This window comes from Rhinolophus sinicus, chromosome 3 (genome assembly GCF_057876585.1).
Source record: "Rhinolophus sinicus isolate RSI-liver-muscle chromosome 3, RSI-T2T, whole genome shotgun sequence".
NCBI lineage: Eukaryota > Metazoa > Chordata > Mammalia > Chiroptera > Rhinolophidae > Rhinolophus > Rhinolophus sinicus.
The window spans coordinates 160,694,494-160,700,493 of NC_142503.1; the positions used below are offsets into that span (position 1 = coordinate 160,694,494).

Consider the following 6,000-nt stretch of genomic DNA (forward strand, 5'->3'; position numbering starts at 1 on the left):
GTGGGAAATAGCTCAATCAGCTTGAACAGCTGGACAAAAGATTAGGGTGCAGTAGTGGAGTGAGGGGAAATTATATCTGAGTAGATTTTACTTCCAGGGAGATCTCTCAGCAGCAAAAGGCAAAATAATGTCTGGGCACTTGAATAGGCAGTGAGGAATTAGGGCATGCAAAGAGAGATAGAAGACCCCAAAGGCAAACTTACTTTTTCTTAGTTTAGCTTAAGACAGTTTCAAATAGGTAGATCCCAGCCCTGCTATCTACTTAACTGCAGTACTAAATTTTTGTTGGAAATACAGGGTAATGATGAACTAATAAGCATCCTACTTACGTGATTGAGTATCGGGTCAGTGAGTCTGCACCCTGAGCTGAATCTGTCAAAGAGGAAAAACTGAACTACACAATGTCCAAACTATAGAATGTGAGGAGAGACCACCCAACCGCATGTTAAACAGAGCATGAGGGGACCAGGTGATTTGGGTACACCATAGATCCATAGATCCAGTCTTAAATGATAATAAATGACATGGTCAGAGAGTTGGTCCCTTTAACTTCTTTATTAGTCTTCTTTCTGTAAAGTTTTTGGTGTTAACATGTCTTTAACACTCATTAATCTGTACTTTTAGCAGAAAGCAGGCCTGGGCTCCAAATTCAGGTTTTAGCGTCTAACTAGAATTTCATAACATTGGCTTCCATTTACGGTAAATGATACTTTTGTAGTTAACGTTCTGAAATAAAATATGCTTTTCAAGTTTTACGCTAAAGTGAATTTACTTAAAGAAAAACAGTAGAGTTTGGGTGGTACATGAGTTGGCCAAAAAGTGGAGTGTAATTATAACTGAAGTTTGGGAAACACAGAACTTGTAGTCTCCTAGATCTCGTAGAAATCTAACATCTGCTGATTTTGTACTGGTCTAAGATCTGAGGCATAGAGAGATTAAGTTACTTGACCAAGATTATCTTTAGAAAACTTTCCTTTTACCTCTCCCTGACCAGAAACCCCCAAAACTGTGGTTCCCTGGAAAAGTATGAGTTAGTTGCTTACATCCCTTTACACCACCAGCTTTGCCAACAATGACCTGTGTTGTTCCTGTTTCTCATCGGCTTCTTCTCTGGGGTTTCTGTGGTGAAGTGGCAGTTGTGAATAGCTGAACAAACTGTCCACACCTCACAGGACAAATATAAATTGCCCACTGTTGGAAAAGAACATTGGGAAAGTTTGTTAGTCCAAATCTTCAGAGAAGCAGATGCTAAGATAGGATTAAACATGCAAGGATTTTATTAGGGCAAATGCCTGTGGGACAGAAAATGGGGAAGGAGCCAAGTTAGCCTGGGGGAGTGTCTGAATGTGATGCAAGCCTGACCGCCAGTGAAGGAGAGGGAGGGAGGGAGGGAAGAATGAGGGGAAGTAGTCCAGACTGCCCTGCAGTCCCAGGGCGATCCAGCAAGGCCACTGGGCAGTTCTGGAACCAAAGTCAGCCATCAGAGGAGTCCCCATGCTCTCTCAGTCATTGGTGGCAGCACCCCCCACCCCACCCCCGTGGAAGGCGTGGCTTCTGCACAAACACAGTGAGGATATGTGGGGCCCTTGGTCAGTGAATGCTCCCTGCAGTTGGAGGTCTGTGAGGCCCATTCTAGTGGCCACCACAGAAAGATCTTAGATAAACAAACAGGTTAGCCAGTGTGCTTCAACGTAGGGCTTATTGCGTTGGCATACCACTTACAGGTTCATCAAAACTGCAACTAGCACTTTCTAAGAGCTCTGGCTAGACTCTTAATGACCATTCCCTCATATAGTCCTCTCACCAGCTCTCTGAGGCAAGTTCTATTTTTCTTCCCATTTCACAGATGAAGAAACCAAGCCTTAGAAACGTGAAGTAGCTTGCTCAAGAGCACTTAACAAGGAAGTGGCTGAAGAGGTTTTCAAATCTTTGCATATTGTTTTCCCTCCTCTAAAACAGGGTTTGGGATCTGTTAAGTAAACCTGAATTTTGCCTGCACCTGGGCTGACCTTCTTACCCTATCCACTTGGTTTGTTTTGTACTGTTCTCTGGCCTTTTGACCTAGTTGTAGTCAGTTCTGAAATCCAGGGAAATGCCAGAGGTCCAAAGTGGCCCCTCAAACAGGCCATCTTCACTCTGGAGATGGGCAGAGTAAAAGATGAGTTGAGCTTTCTGTTCGATGAGTGAATTTAAGTACATTCCACGCAGTATATTTAATGAATGACTCTGTCAACCAAGGTTACTACCTAGGTGCTGTTGTTTTAAATATTTACTAAGAGACTGAGAACCTGGATTTTTTCCTATACAATTGAATGCCCTTAGAATCTGTAGATGGCATGGCCGAACGCATTGCCATCTCTATAATTGCCTGTGACTGTGACCATTCACTTGTTACCTGAATATATTTGGCTTATCTTGAAACAAGTGGGTCTTGCTGGCACTTTCAGGTCCTGTCATATTTGATTTGCTCATTAATACAGTAGTTCGGCTTGCTAGGTGTGGTTCAGTGGGAGTTCCCTAGAAGCCAGAAATATTTAACACCTATCTTCTCCCAGTCCCTCAAATCACTGACAATTTTAATATGCCTGTCATGGAATATGCTGAGACTGGAGAATCACTTAGTGCCTCCATTTCAATGTCTGCAAAGTAAGTTAAAAAAAAGTTAGGAGTGGATAAGTGCTAGGAAATGTTAAAAGCATTATTAAGATGTCAACTTTTGAGTTGGATTATATTTTGAAATATTAACCAATGTTTGGCTTTTCTCCTGGTAGTTTACTTTTTGCCTATCTACCTTGAGGAGCCACTCTAGCGCTTGTTCTTATCATCTCCGAGGATGGACGTGAGCCTTCCTGGGTTTGGACCGCTGACCTAGGTTAACATTTGGGAGACACACTAAGAGTGAGAGCCCCAAGGGCTCAGGAAAATGACACAGTGGGTGCAGGAGGAGTAGAGATGTCAGTGGTCTTAGAGCGAGTAGCCTGGAGCCTGCTTCCCTGGGGAGACAGCAGAAACCCCAGCTAGTTGGAGTATCTGAGAGCAGCCCAGCTGGGTCTTGGCTCTGCATCCTGGGAAGATCCAGGAAGTAGCAGGGCCCCCTGGAAGGAAGCAGCTTCTTGGAGGCTCTCAGCCAGTTGGGGATTAGATAGGTTCACAAAGATGCCCCATTCATTCCACGGGAGGCCGGGGGCAGCCATGGGTTGAAGAGTGAGTGTGGAAGCTGACTCAGAGAATACCTAAGGGGAGAGGTGTCAAGGCCTGGGGTTTCTTACCCTCACCCCTGCCACTTGTGTCTTGGTTCCCAGTTGAATAGACCAGTTGAGGTTACGTATGACCCGTTCCTAGAGGAATGAAGGTTCAAATTAGAAATTAAGCTGATTATTTATATTGTAAAGCTTATATTTCTTGCACTCCTGAGTTTATATACCATTTGTATTTGCTTTACCTCTGGTATTATTATTAATGCAGCAAGACTTACGTTTCAGAAAAAACTTTCAACTTGTTACGGGAATGAATGAGGCTATTAATTCTGGGAGAATTTTGCAAAGAGATATGAACAAATGCTGACAGAAGAAGGGAAGTGAGAAATGTGCTAAGCCTAGAGTTTCAGCAGATAATTGTGATGCAAGGTGCCCTAGAGACTGCCTCCCTGTCACCTTGTTTCCTCAGGGCCTTTGTCATGCAAACCTTTGTTGGGCCCACATTGGGACTCACCCTTTGTGTCCCATTGATTAATTGCAGGACTTACTATATAAAACATATAGCTCCACACAAATATTATTGGCTTTTAGAATTTTGTTCCCTTAAGGGATAAAGCTAAGGAATCACAAATACCTGGTTCTCAAATGCCAAATACTTTTAACTTCTGTGAGCTGTTAATTACCCACCTTTAAAGCTCTAACCAGTAAGGTGCTTAGATGCTGCGGGCAACATGTATTCACTTAAAACATATAATACAGGGACAATAGCTTCCTTGTCACTTAGTATTTTCAAGGATGGAACCTGGGAGTCTGGAAAATATATCGAAAGCTGATCTCATACACACGTGTGGGGCTTTTGTGTTTATATTTTTTGATGTCTTAGATGGATTATCGTTCATTAAACATAGTTTTGCATAGCAGAACCTATCTCTGTTTTTCAAACTCAGAGTTTTAATGTATTCACTTATTAGGAAAACATCTGTATTTGTTAGGCACCTACTATGTGTCCAGCATATGCTGGGTATTTGGGATACATCAGCAAACCAAACTGACTAGAGAGTAGCTAGACACAGTTTCCCCAGTACCCCGTTTTCTGGGAACTGCCTCCCTCTCTTTATCTGTGCGTACCTCCCCCTCCCCACCCGTTATACTTAAACCTAAGTCCATATACTTATTGTGAGAGTGGTCATTTTCTAACCTGACTAGGTTTTACAACCATGACTATAGGACTCCCCCTATGGTCATATCCCTGATGGAAGAATAACCTGAAAGTATTGGCCAATTTGGAAAGTCAACAAAACATCATTTGAATGAGCTCCCACCGTATGCTAGGTATTGTGCCTGCTGTTAATGGTACAAAAAATACAGGCCATGGTCTCTGCCTTACCAAGAAGTTTGAAACTAGGTTAACCACTACACCCAAATGAAAATACAAGGCAGAATGTGCTAGAGAAAAAACAATTAGCCCATACCTTAGGTGCTGTGTAAGTTCGCTGGAAGGAAAGAGCATCTTGTATTTGTCTTGAAGCCAAATGACAACAGATGTTTCTCTTTCTTCCTGGAAGTTCTATTTCCTCCTCCACCCTCTCGAATGATAGTATCTTAGCTATGGAATCCAAAAACATTTCCGGTGTAAGATGAAAATATGAAGTTCACTCTACTCATAATTTTAATGACAAATTGTCTTTTATATTTTTGAGGAAAAAGATTCAGAGTGAGAGCTGCAGAGACAGGCTTACACCAGCAGGTGGGGGGATTTGCTCTTTGAATTCGACATCTGACTCTCGAACGGTTCAGCGAAAGACGTGATTGTAATTTTAACTACTGCTTTGTTTCTCTTTCTTTGCTGCAGAGAATTATGCACCACAATACTTTGGGAAAAATACCTATATTCTGAAGAAGATAAATCAAAATTAATTATTTCATCACTCTAGCCAGAGCATAAAGTAGATAGCACGTACTCTCTTTAAAAACATTAGATGTAAATATATTGAAATCCAAATATATAATTTATTCTGATATAGAACATCGAAGATCTCTTAACAATGAGAAAAAGCATGGGAAATTAGCATTCTTAGGCTAGATTTGTAACACACCTTAGGCTAGGTGTGTTAGTGGCTTGGGCGTCCCAGTCAACCATATGAGTTTACAGTGTCGATTAGAGGGGTCTCTGCTTTAAGTGGGGTCTACCACAGGCTTTCAAGCCTGTGTGAGCATGTCTGTGAACTGGTGAGACAGGCCTGAGTGAGGCCAGTGTGCCCAGGGGAGGTTGGAGTCATCCAGGAAGGAAGTGAGGCCTGCCCATGGCTGGGGTTCAGGTATACATGGGCCTGTCTAGCAAGCTGTGGGTGGCAGATGGAGGCTGAAGAGCTTCCTGGGGGACAACTCATCCTAAGGGTGCAAGGAGTCAGGTGATTAGCTCCAGGCAGGAAGAAGCCTTCGTTGTCAGAGGGAAGTAGGAAATCTGTAGCAGTTTCTTGATTCTGTTCTCTGGTATAGCTACCTGGAAGCATATGTTCCATTGGACCAAGGGCTGTCCGTAAAAACTGAGACTCTTCTCACTAAGCTTTATAAGAATACTCAGATCCCAGAAACAGTTTTACCTTCCCGCAAGAGAAGGTGAGTTATCCTCTTGCACTTTATTTCTGCACAGCTTGGAGGAGGGCCTGGAGCAACGGCTGTGCTCCCTGGGCTGAGGCGTTGCCAGCCAGATGGGGAGCACATGGAGACTCCCAGAAATACAGGACGTGGCACGCAGGGGTTGGAGGTTTGGTAAGGCAAGTGGGAGCAAGACCGGTGACAT

At 43.2% G+C, this 6,000-nt stretch overlaps 1 long non-coding RNA gene across 1 annotated transcript; it reads right to left on the bottom strand.

Moving 5' to 3' along the window:
* Positions 1-112: 112 nt before the first annotated feature.
* On the bottom strand, positions 113-5,139 carry LOC148758683 (uncharacterized). The gene is made up of 3 exons (XR_016020571.1): positions 4,670-5,139; positions 3,270-3,338; positions 113-1,191 (listed from the first exon to the last, which is right to left on the bottom strand). It is a non-coding gene; the product is annotated as an uncharacterized LOC148758683 (long non-coding RNA).
* Between the last annotated feature and the right edge of the window lie 861 nt (positions 5,140-6,000).